The sequence below is a fragment of the Ursus arctos genome, unplaced genomic scaffold (assembly GCF_023065955.2).
Source record: "Ursus arctos isolate Adak ecotype North America unplaced genomic scaffold, UrsArc2.0 scaffold_2, whole genome shotgun sequence".
NCBI lineage: Eukaryota > Metazoa > Chordata > Mammalia > Carnivora > Ursidae > Ursus > Ursus arctos.
In genome coordinates, this window is record NW_026622874.1 from 42,409,991 (window position 1) to 42,422,307 (window position 12,317).

Here is a 12,317-nt window from a genome sequence, read left to right on the forward strand (position 1 = left end):
GTTAGTTAACATTCAAAAAAGTTATCATTATATAGATTTTTAAGAAAGAACCTAATATACCGTACTTCAAGGCTAACTTAATATATTAAAAAGTATTTAATACATTAAAAAAACAAAGTTATATTTCAATAAAAAATGTATCATGTGTTACATATATGAACTTCCTTAAAAATAAGAAATGTTTCCACCAATGAACCTACTTTTTAAACATTCTAGAAAAAGTTGGCAAAAGTATATAATCATTAAACTTTAAAAATACTTCAGAAAGCAAGGACTTGCAAGTTAAAGAGAGCAATCTTTATCTTATAGGAAATGTGTCAGAAGTGTAAAACATGCAATAGGAAAAAGGCCATCAAAATTTGTGTTACTCATATTAAGTGTTAATACTGAGCATGAATTTAGGATTCCTGTATCCACTCTTTATGCTGGAATGAGGGACCATTTCAATCCATTTCTTTTTTCTTAGGAACCCTCTCATGGTGCCTAATTCTTACCCTTTCTCAACATTCTAAATCCAAAGTCAATTTTTCTCCATAATGCAAAATTTCTAATATTGATCATGGTCCTGGTTGCAAGGAATATGGCCTCATTTCAATTTTTTTTCTAGAATGTATTTCCTGTGACTATGTAATTTAGATTATGAGCTTATTACATTAGAGATGAAACCTCTCAGCCTATAGGTACCAAGTTTGATGAGAAGAAACAGAACCCAGAGTCTTTAATCTGAAAGATAATTTAACTATCATTCATGCAATTCCTTCAGCTTCCCAAGAAGGAAATTCAGACGTCAAAAGTGAAGCACCTTTTCCAAAGCACTTTTTCTTGTAGATAGCATAGAGTGGGTTAGTTCTAGCTTTTTAAATCCTGATTTGACAACATCTGTCATTAACTGATGTGTTTAAACCAATCACATTGGAAGATATTATTAATGTGATTCAAATACTCTGAGATCTGCTAGATATTTTCAATTTTTCCATTTGTTTTTTTCTCTGCATTGCCTGCCTTCTCTGAGTTTACATCTTTTTTAGGATTCTATTTTCTCTCTTTTATTGACTTATTATTTATGCTTCTTCTTGACTAAGTTGGTAGTTTTCTAGGCTTTATCATAATCATTTTAAGTAATCTGAACCTAAAAAAAAACAAACAAAAAATAAGTAATCTGAGCCTATATTCAGATAATAATATATTACCTTCCCAGTAGTCTGAGGACCTTATAACCATATATTCCCAACTTCTCCATCCCATCTTTTGTGTCACTTTGTTATACATTTCACTGTCATGTTTGCTATTAACACACATATATTGTAACTAGTTTCCTTTAAAGCAGTCAGTTATCTTTTAGCATAGAGATAAAAAGCAAAAATATCATATTTTACCTTAATTCATTTCATTTCTGAAAACTTACTTTTTTATATAGATCCAAATTTCTGACCTATATTACACTCTTTCTTACCAAAGAACTTTCTCTATCACTTTTTACAGTCTGCTGTCAAATTCCTTCAACTATTTATTCTATTGAAACATAGTCTCAATTTTCCATCTCTTTTGTAGGATATTTTCTCCATGTATAGAATTCTGGGTTGATAGTTTGGTTTTTTCATTTGTCACTTTAAGGATCTTCTTGCTTGCATGGATTGTGACCAAAACATCTGCTGAAATCTTATTCTTTTCCTACTCTGTTAATGTGTCTTTTTTTTTCTTTGCCCTCAAGATTGTCTCTTTTCCTTTTTTGTTTGTTTTACCAGTTTGAATATGATGTGTTAAAGTTTTTAAAGTTATTATGCATGTCTCTTGTTGTTCTCTCAGCTTCTTGGATCTGTGGGTTTGTGTCTCTCTCCCTGCCATTATTGCTTCAAATATTTTTTTCTAGCCATTTCATCTTCTCCTTTTAAAATTATAATTATGCAATCTTTTAAAAAATAATTTTAAAAATTATTTATTTGAGAGAGAGAGAAACAGCATGAGTCAGGAGGAGGGTCAGAGGGAGAGAGAGAAGTAGACTCACTGAGCGGGGTGCCCAACTGGGGGCTTCATCCTAGGACCCTGGGATCATGACCTGAGCCCAAGGCAGACACGTAACCAACTGAGCCACCAGGCGCCCCTCCAATCACACATTCATTAGACAATCTGGTATTGTTCTATAGCTCTTAGAGACTCAGCTCAATTTGTTTTGCTTTGTTTTATTCACCCACTCTTTCCATTTCAAGTTTTTGGGAACTTTTACTGATCTATCTTGCAGGTCACCAATTTCCATTTTATTCTCTTATAGTTTTCATCTTTCTGAGGAATATATTTACCTTATCTTGGACAATCTCTACATTTTCCTTTTGTAACTTTCACATACCAATCACTTTTCTGTTTATTATGCATGTCTGTGTGTGTGTGTATACAGACATCTATAACACATTGGAGACTAAGGTAAATATCCTTTTTGCTTGTAGGTGAGTCCTCCTTTCCTTCTGATAGGTCTTTAGTGTAGGGATTCATGTTAATCTCTTTAAGAGTTGAACTGAGGTTAAAGTTTTTTGTGTCGCATTGGTTACCATCACTGCACAAGAGATTTCAAATTACTCTTGTGAAATCTTGTGTCTATGGCGAGGTAATTGCCAGGGTTTTATCCCTGAGTGTCTTTGCCCTGTCTTTGGGCCTTTCCTTTGCGCTACTTCCTCCAGAAAGTCTGCCTATTACTGCCTGCAAGTGTAACCCACATCCGTTTTTATTGCACACTTGCGGCGGATGGAGCGGAGCACGGTGGTGTTCTCTGCCGTTCTCCATCAGCTCCCATGTCAGGCAGGCACGGGGACCTGGGCTTTGGCACATGACTCTCACCAGTCTTCCTGCCTACCCTGCAAATAGAGTTTTGAGCCTAATGTGCATCTTTTCCCCTTCTCCAGGGGTAAATATTTTTCCCCTGACTTCACACCCTAGGTACTCTAGATTTCTACCATGCTCCAGACTGAAATTTTTGTGGTTCTTCCACATGCACATGAAAGCTTTCCATCGAGGACACAGAGGAGATGGGTTACTGGAGAGTTGGGGCAGCGACTGCTGTTCACATCTCCCAGGCAACCACACAGGTAAGCCTTTTCCAGGATCCTCCTAAAGTTTCCTGTGGATAGCCTGTAATGTTGTTGGAGGAAAAGCCTACAAAAGACTGTAAATCCCCAGGCATCTGCAGCCACCAGGGTGTCACATGGTCACCATAGCCCACACTCAGTCTTTCGCAATCACTTACAGGCTTCTAGCTTGATCTGCGTCCGACCTATGTCACCCATCAGTAGCATCTGTCCCAGGTAAGCCAATGCTTGGAGGCTCTTTCTGCCTGCAAGTGCTGTCTCTCTCCACAGAGGTGGACTTCTTATTACTATCATTAAATCAGCGAATTTTTAAAAACCCGCTCCTTCCATATTGAAAAGTTTTCCATACATGTAATAGACATCAGAAACTCTGGTCTCAGGGGCACCTGGGTGGCACAGCGGTTAAGCGTCTGCCTTCGGCTCAGGGCGTGATCCCGGCATTCTGGGATCGAGCCCCACATCAGGCTCCTCCGCTAGGAGCCTGCTTCTTCCTCTCCCACTCCCCCTGCTTGTGTTCCCTCTCTCGCTGGCTGTCTCTCTATGTCAAATTAACAAATAAAATCTTTAAAAAAAGAAAAAAAAAAGAAACTCTGGTCTCAGAATTATTTGGGCTCTAGCACATATCTAGCTGAATAGGAGGCTCATAAATGCTGCGCAATAGGAGGCTGGGGAGTGAGCAGCTGCATCTAAAAGCCATCTAGTACAGGGGGCCAGTGAGGGCCGCAGGGGCGCCTGCCTTCTGCCAGAGGCTGCACTTGTCCTGGGCGCCGTAGCCCTGTCGGCCACATCAGAGCAGCAGGTGCTGGCAACGTAACCTGGGAGCTGCCTGGACTTGAGACTTTTTCTCTCTCTCTCTCTCTCTTTTTTTTTTAAATTTTCATTTTTATTTATTTATTTATTTTTTGTATTATATAATGTTAGTCACCTTACAGTACAGCCCTGGTTTTTGATGTATAGTTCAATGATTCATAGTTGCGTATAACACCCAGCGCAACATGCAATACGTGCCCTCCTTACTACCCATCATCACCTATTGAATTGCCCCACCCCCTTCCCCTCCAAAGCCCTCAGTTTGTTTCTCAGAGTCCATAGTCTCTCGTGCTTCACTCCCCCCTCTGATTACCACCCCCATCTTTATCCCTTTCTTCTCCTACCGATCTTCCTAGTTCTTATGTTCCATAGATGAGAGAAATCATATGATATTTGTCTTTCTCTGCTTGACTTATTTCACTTAGCATTAAGTGCCGTCCATGTTGCAGCAAATGTTGAGAAATCGTTCTTTCTGATAGCTGAATAATATTCCATTGTATATATGGACCACAACTTCTTAATCCAGTCATCTGTTGAAGGGCATCTCGGCTCCTTCCACGATTTAGCTATTGTGGACAATGCTGCTATGAACATTGGGGTGTCTATGGCCCTTCTCTTCACTACGTCTGTATCTTTGGGGTAAACACCCAGTAGTGCAATGGCTGGGTCATAAAGTAGCTCAATTTTTAACTTTTTAAGGGACCTTCACACTGTTTTCCAGAGTGGCTGTACCAACTTGCATTTCCACCAACAATGTAGGGGGTATCCTCTTTCTCCACATCCTCTCCAACAATTGTTGTTTCTTGCCTTGTCAATTTTTGCCATTCTAACTGGTGTAAGGTGGTATCTTAGTGTGGTTTTGATTTGAATTTCCCTGATGGCTAATGATTTTGAACATTTTTTCGTGTGTCTGTTAGCCATTTGTATGTCTTCATTGGAAAAGTGTCTGTTCATATCTTCTACCCATTTTATGATTTGTTTATTTGTTTCTCATGTATTGAGTTTGAGAAGTTCTTTGTAGATCTTGGATACCAGTCTTTTATCTGTAGTGTCATTTGCAAATATATTCTCCCATTCCATGGGCTGCATCTTAGTTTTTTTGACTGTTTCCTTGGATGTGCAGAAGGTTTTTATCTTGATGAAGTCCCACAAGTCCATTTTTTCTTTTGTTTTTCTTGCCTTTGGAGATGTGTCATGAAAAAGGTTGCTGTGGCTGATGTCGTAGAGGTTGCTGCGTATGATCTCCTCTAGGATTTTGATGGATTCCTGTCTCACATTGAGGTCTTCATCCTTTTAGAGTTTATCTTTGTGTATGGTGTGAAAGAGTGGTCAAGTTTCATTCTTTTGCATGTAGCTGTCCAATTTTCCCAGCACCATTTATTGAAGAGACTGTCTTTTTTCCACTGGATGTTTTTTCTTGCTTTATCAAATATTAGTTGCCCAAAGAGCCGAGGGTCCATTTCTGGGTTCTCTTTTCTGTTCCATTGGTCTATGTGTCTGTTTTTGTGCCAGTACCATGCTGTCTTTGTGATCACAGCTTTGTAGTACAGCTCGAAATCCAGCATTGTGATGCCCCCAGCTTTGTTTTTCCTTTTCAACAGTTCCTTGGAGATTCGGGGCCTTTTCTGGTTCCATACAAATTTAAGGGCTATTTGTTCTAGTTCTTTGAAAAATGTCCTCGGTATTTTGATCGGGATAGCATTGAAAGTGTAGATTGCTCTGGGTAGCATGGACATTTTAGCTATGTTAATTCTTCTGATCCATGAGCATGGAATATTTTTCCATCTTTTTGTGTCTTCTTCAATGTCTTTCAAGAGTGATTTGTAGTTTCTAGAATATAGGTCCTTTACGTCTCTGGTTAAGTTAATTCCAAGGTAACGTATGGTTTTTGGTGCTATTGTAAATGGGATGGATTCCCTAATTTCTCTTTCTTCAGTCTCATTATTTGTGTATAGAAATGCAACTGATTTCTGAGCATTGATTTTGGATCTCACCACATTACTGAATTGCTCTATAACTTCTAGTAGTTTGGGAGTGGATTCTTTTGGGTTTTCCATATACAGTATCATGTCATCAGCGAAGAGAGGCAGTTTGACTTCTTCATTGCCGATTTGGATACCTTTTATCCCTTTTTGTCATCTGATTGCTGTTGCAAGGACTTCTAGTACTATGTTGAATAATAATGGCAAGAGTGGGCATCCTTGTCGTGTTCCTCATCTTAAGGGAAAGGATTCTGGCTTTTCCCCATTGAGAATGATATTTGCAGTAGGCTTTGCATAGATGGTTTTTATGAGATTGAGGAATGTACCCTCTATCCCTACACTCTGAAGGGTTTTAATCAGGAAAGGATGCTGTATTTTGTCAAACGCTTTTTCTGCATTGAGAGAATCATATGATTTTTGGCTTTTTTCTTGCTTATAAAGTCTATGACACTGATAGATTTGCGAATGTTGAACCACCCTTGCATCCCAGGGATGAATCCCACTTGGTCATGATGGATAATCTTTTTAATGTACTGTTGGATTCTATTAGCCAGGATCTTGTTGAGAATTTTGGCATCCATATTCATTAGGGAAATCGGTCTGTAATTCTCCTTTTTGAGGGGGTCTTTGCTTGGTTTGGGGATCAAGGTAATATTGGCCTCATAGAATGAGTTTGGTAGCTTTCCTTCTGTTCTATTTTTTGAAATAGCTTTAGAAGAATAGGTATTATTTCTTCTTTGAATGTTTGGTAGAATTCCCCGGGAAAACTATCCGGTCCTGGAGTTTTGTTTTTTAGAAGGTTTTTTATCACTGTTTCAATCTCTTCATAATTAATTGGTCTGTTTAAAAAAAAAATTTCTTCCTGTTTCAGTCTTGGTAGTTTATAGGTTTCCAGGAAGTCCTCCATCTCTTCCAGATTGCTTAATTTATTGGCATAAAGCTATTGATAAAAGTTTCTAATAATCCTTCCAATTTCATTGGTGTTGGTTATGACCTTTCCCTTTTCATTCATAATTTTATTAATTTGCGTCCTTTCTCTTCTTTTGGAAAAGTCTTGCCAGTGGTCTGTCAATTTTATTTACTCTTTCAAAGAACCAGCTTCTAGTTCTGTTGATCTGCTCTACTGTGCTCCTGGTTTCTAATTCATTGATTTCTGCTCTAATCTTGATCAACTGCTTTCTCGTGCATGGATTAGGCCTGTTCCTCTGTTGCTGTTCCATCTTCTTGAGGTAAGAATATAAAAAGTGCATTTTAGATATTTCTATTCTTTTGAGTGAGGCTTGGATGGCTATGTATTTCCCCCTTAAGACTGTCTTTGCAGTATCCCACTTTTGGACCATTGTGTTTTCATTCTCGTTGGTCTCCATAAATTGTTTAAATTGTTTTTGATTTCCTGGTTTATCGAATCATTCTTGAGCAGGATGGTTCTTAGTCTCCAAGTGTTTGAGTTTCTTCCAAATTTTTCCGTGTTCTGAGTTCCAATTTCAAAGTGTTGTGGTCTGAGAACATGCAGGGAATAATTTCAGTCTTTTGGTATTGGTTGAGACCTGTTTTGTGACCCAGAACATGGTCTATTCTTGAGAATGTTCCATGGGCATTAGAATAGAATGAGTATTCTTTGGTTCTGGGGTGTAGTGTTCTATATATATCTATGAGGTCCAACTTGTCAAGTATGGCATTCAAAGCTCTTGTTTCTTTGTCGAATTTCTGCTTTGGTGCTCTGTCTATTTCTTTTTTTTTTTTTTTTTTTTTTAAATGATTTTTTATTATATTATGTTAGTCACCATACAGTACATCCCCGGTTTCCGATGTAAGGCTTGATGATTCATTAGTTGTGTATAACACCCAGTGCACCATGCAATACGTGCCCTCCTTACTACCCATCACCGGTCTATCCCATTCCCCCACCCCCCTCCCCTCTGAAGTCCTCAGTTTGTTTCTCATAGTCCATAGTCTCTCATGTTTCATTCCCCCTTCTGATTACCCCCCCTTTCTTTATCCCTTTCTTCCCCTACCGATCAACCTAGTTCTTATGTTCCATAGATGAGAGAAATCATATGATAGTTGTCTTTCTCTGCTTGACTTATTTCACTTAGCATTATCTCCTCCAGTGCTGTCCATGTTGTAGCAAATGTTGCGAACTCGTTCTTTCTGATAGCTGAGTAATATTCCATTGTATATATGGACCACAACTTCTTAATCCAGTCATCTGTTGAAGGGCATCTCGGCTCCTTCCACGATTTAGCTATTGTGGACATTGCTGCTATGAACATTGGGGTGCATATGGCCCTTCTCTTCACTACGTCTGTATCTTTGGGGTAAACACCCAGTAGTGCAATGGCTGGATCATAGGGTAGCTCAATTTTTAACTTTTTAAGGGACCTCCACACTGTTTTCCAGAGTGGCTGTACCAACTTGCATTCCCACCAACAATGTAGGAGGGATCCCCTTTCTCCACATCCTCTCCAACAATTGTTGTTTCTTGCCTTGTCTATTTTTGCCATTCTAACTGGCGTAAGGTGGTATCTCAGTGTGGTTTTGATTTGAATTTCCTTGATGGCTAATGATTTTGAACATTTTTTCATGTGTCTGTTAGCCATTTGTATGTCTTCATTGGAAAAGTGTCTGTTCATATCTTCTGCCCATTTTTTGATTTGTTTATTTGTTTCTCGTGTATTGAGTTTGAGAAGTTCTTTGTAGATCTTGGATACCAGTCCTTTATCTGTAGTGTCATTTGCAAATATATTCTCCCATTCCGTGGGCTGCCTCTTAGTTTTTCTGACTGTTTCCTTGGATGTGCAGAAACTTTTAATCTTGATGAAGTCCCATAAATTCATTTTATCTTTTGTTTCTCTTGCCTTTGGGGATGTGTCATGAAAAAGGTTGCTTTGGCCGATGTCGTAGAGGTTGTTGCCTATGTTCTCCTCTAGAATTTTGATGGATTCCTGTCTCACATCGAGGTCTTTCATCCATTTGGAGTTTATTTTTGTGTATGGTGTGAGATAGTGGTCAAGTTTCATTCTCTTGCATGTAGCTGTCCAATTTTCCCAGCACCATTTATTGAAGAGACTGTCTTTTTCCCACCGGATGTTTTTTCCTGCTTTATCAAATATTAGTTGCCCAAAGAGCCGAGGGTCCATTTCTGGGCTCTCTATTCTGTTCCATTGGTCTATGTGTCTGTTTTTGTGCCAGTACCATGCTGTCTTTGTGATCACAGCTTTGTAGTACAGCTCGAAATCTGGCATTGTGATGCCCCCAGCTTTGTTTTTCCTTTTCAACAGTTCCTTGGAGATTCGGGGCCTTTTCTGTTTCCATACAAATTTAAGGACTGTTTGTTCCAGTTCTTTGAAAAATGTCCTTGGTATTTTGATCGGGATAGCATTGAAAGTGTAGATTGCTCTGGGTAGCATGGACATTTTAACTATGTTAATTCTTCCAATCCATGAGCATGGAATATCTTTCCATCTTTTTATGTCTTCCTCAATGTCTTTTAAGAGTGATTTATAGTTTCTAGAATATAGGTCCTTTACGTCTCTGGTTAAGTTAATTCCAAGGTAACGTATGGTTTTTGGTGCTATTGTAAATGGGATGGATTCCCTAATTTCTCTTTCTTCGGTCTCGTTATTCGTGTATAGAAATGCAACTGATTTCTGAGCATTTATTTTGTATCCTGCCACGTTACTGAATTGCTCTATAACTTCTAATAGTTTGGGAGTGGCTTCTTTTGGGTTTTCCATATAGAGTATCATGTCATCTGCAAAGAGAGACATTTTGACTTCTTCTTTGCTGATTTGAATACCTTTGATCCCTTTTTGTCGTCTGATTGCTGTTGCAAGGACTTCTAGTACTATGTTGAATAATAGTGGCGAGAGTGGGCATCCTTGTTGAGTTCCTGATCTTAAGGGAAAGGCTTCCAGCTTTTCCCCATTGAGAATAATATTTGCAGTAGGCTTTTCATAGATGGCTTTTATGAGATTGAGAAATGTACCTTCTATTCCTACACTCTGAAGGGTTTTAATCAGGAAAGGATGCTGTATTTTGTCAAATGCTTTTTCGGCATCGATTGAGAGGATCATATGGTTCCTGAGTCTTTTCTTGTTGATATGATGTATCACGCTGATTGATTTGCGAATATTGAACCACGCTTGCATCCCAGGTATGAATCCCACTTGATCGTGATGGATAATCCTTTTAATGTACTGTTGGATTCTATTAGCCGGGATCTTGTTGAGGATTTTGGCGTCCATATTCATTAGGGAAATCGGTCTGTAATTCTCCTTTTTGATGGGGTCTTTGCCTGGTTTTGGGATCAAGGTAATATTGGCCTCATAAAATGAGTTTGGTAGCTTTCCTTCTGTTTCTATTTTTTGAAATAGCTTTAGGAGAATAGGTATTATTTCTTCTTTGAATGTTTGATAGAATTCCCCAGGAAAACCGTCTGGGCCTGGAGTTTTGTTATTTGGAAGGTTGTTTATCACTGACTCAATTTCTTCATAATTAATTGGCCTGTTTAAGGAATCAATTTCTTCTGGTTTCAATCTTGGTAGTTTATAGGTTTCCAGGAAGGATTCCATCTCTTCCAGATTGCTTAGTTTATTGGCATATAGCTGTTGATAAAAATTTCTAATAATCCTTCCAATTTCAATGGTGCTCGTCGTGACCTCTCCTTTTTCGTTCATAATTTTAATAATCTGGGTCCTTTCTCTTTTCTTTTGGATAAGTCTTGCCAGGGGTCTGTCAATTTTATTGATTCTCTCAAAGAACCAGCTTCTAGTCCTGTTGATCTGCTCTACTGTACTTCTGGTTTCTGCTTGATTGATTTCAGCTCTAATTTTGGTCAGCTGCTTCATCGTGCGTGGATTAGGCCTGTCCCTCTGTTGCTGTTCCAGCTTCTTGAGGTGAGAATATAAAAACTGCATTTTAGATTTTTCTATTCTTTTGAGTGAGGCTTGGATGGCTATGTATTTCCCCCTTAGGACTGCCTTTGCAGTATCCCATAGGTTTTGGACTGTTGTATTTTCATTCTCATTGGTCTCCATAAATTGTTTAATTTGATTTTTGATTTCCTGGTTTATCGAGTCATTCCTGAGCAGGATGGTTCTTAGTCTCCAAGTGTTTGAGTTTCTTCCAAATTTTTCCTTGTGGTTGAGTTCCAATTTCAGAGCGTTGTGGTCTGAGAATATGCAGGGGATAATTTCAATCTTTTGGTATCGGTTGAGACCTGTTTTGTGTCCCAGAACATGGTCTATTCTTGAGAATGTTCCATGGGCATTAGAATAGAACGAGTATTCTTTGGTTCTGGGGTGTAGTGTTCTATATATATCTATGAGGTCCAACTCGTCGAGTATGGCATTCAAAGCCTTTGATTCTTTGCTTAGTTTTTGCCAGGGTGTTCTGTCTATTTCTGATAGTGGAGTGTTGAGGTCCCCTACTATTAATGTATTTTTATTTATATGTCTCTTTATTCTGGTTAAGAGTTGGCTTGTGTATCTTGCTGCTCCCCTGTTGGGGGCATATATATTTATAATTGTCATATCCACTTGTTGAATACTTCCCTTAAGAATAATATAGTGCCCTTCTGCATCTCTAACTATAGTCTGTAGTTTAAAATCCAATTTATCTGATATGAGAATTGCTACCCCAGCTTTCTTTTGAGGTCCATTTGCGTGAAAGATGGTACTCCATCCCCTTACTCTCAGTCTGAATGCATCTTTGGGTTTGAAATGAGTCTCTTGTAGACAGCAAATGGATGGGTCATTTCTTTTTATCCAATCTGCAACCCTGTGGCGTTTTATGGGATGGTTCAAACCATTTACATTAAGACTGATTACTGAGAGATATGATTTTAATGTTGCCATGTTGCCAGTAAAGTCTTTGTTTGTATTGGCTGTGACTTTCTGTTCTGTATCACTCTTGGGGCCTTTTTACTTTTATAGAACCCCCCGTAATATCTCCTGTAGGGCTGGTTTCGTGGTTACGAAATTGGTTAGTGTGGTGCTCTGTCTATTTCTGATAGTGGAGTGTTGATGTCCCCTACTATTAATGTATTTTTATCTATATGTGTCTTTATTCTGCTTAAGAGTTGGCTTGTGTATCTTGCTGCTCCCCTGTTAGGGGCATAGATATTTATAATTGTCATATCCACTTGTTGGATATGTCCTTTAAGATAATATAGTGCCCTTCTGTATCTCTAACTATAGTCTTTAGTTTATTTATTTTTTTTAAAGATTTTATTTATTTATTCAACAGAGATAGACACAGCCAGCAAGAGAGGGAACACAAGCAGGGGGAGTGGGAGAGGAAGAAGCAGGCTCATAGCAGAAGAGCCCGATATGGAGCTCGATCCCATACGCCGGGATCACGCCCTGAGCCGAAGGCAGTCGCTTAACCGCTGTGCTACCCAGGCGTCCTATAGTCTTGTTTAAAATCCAATCTGTCTGATATGAGA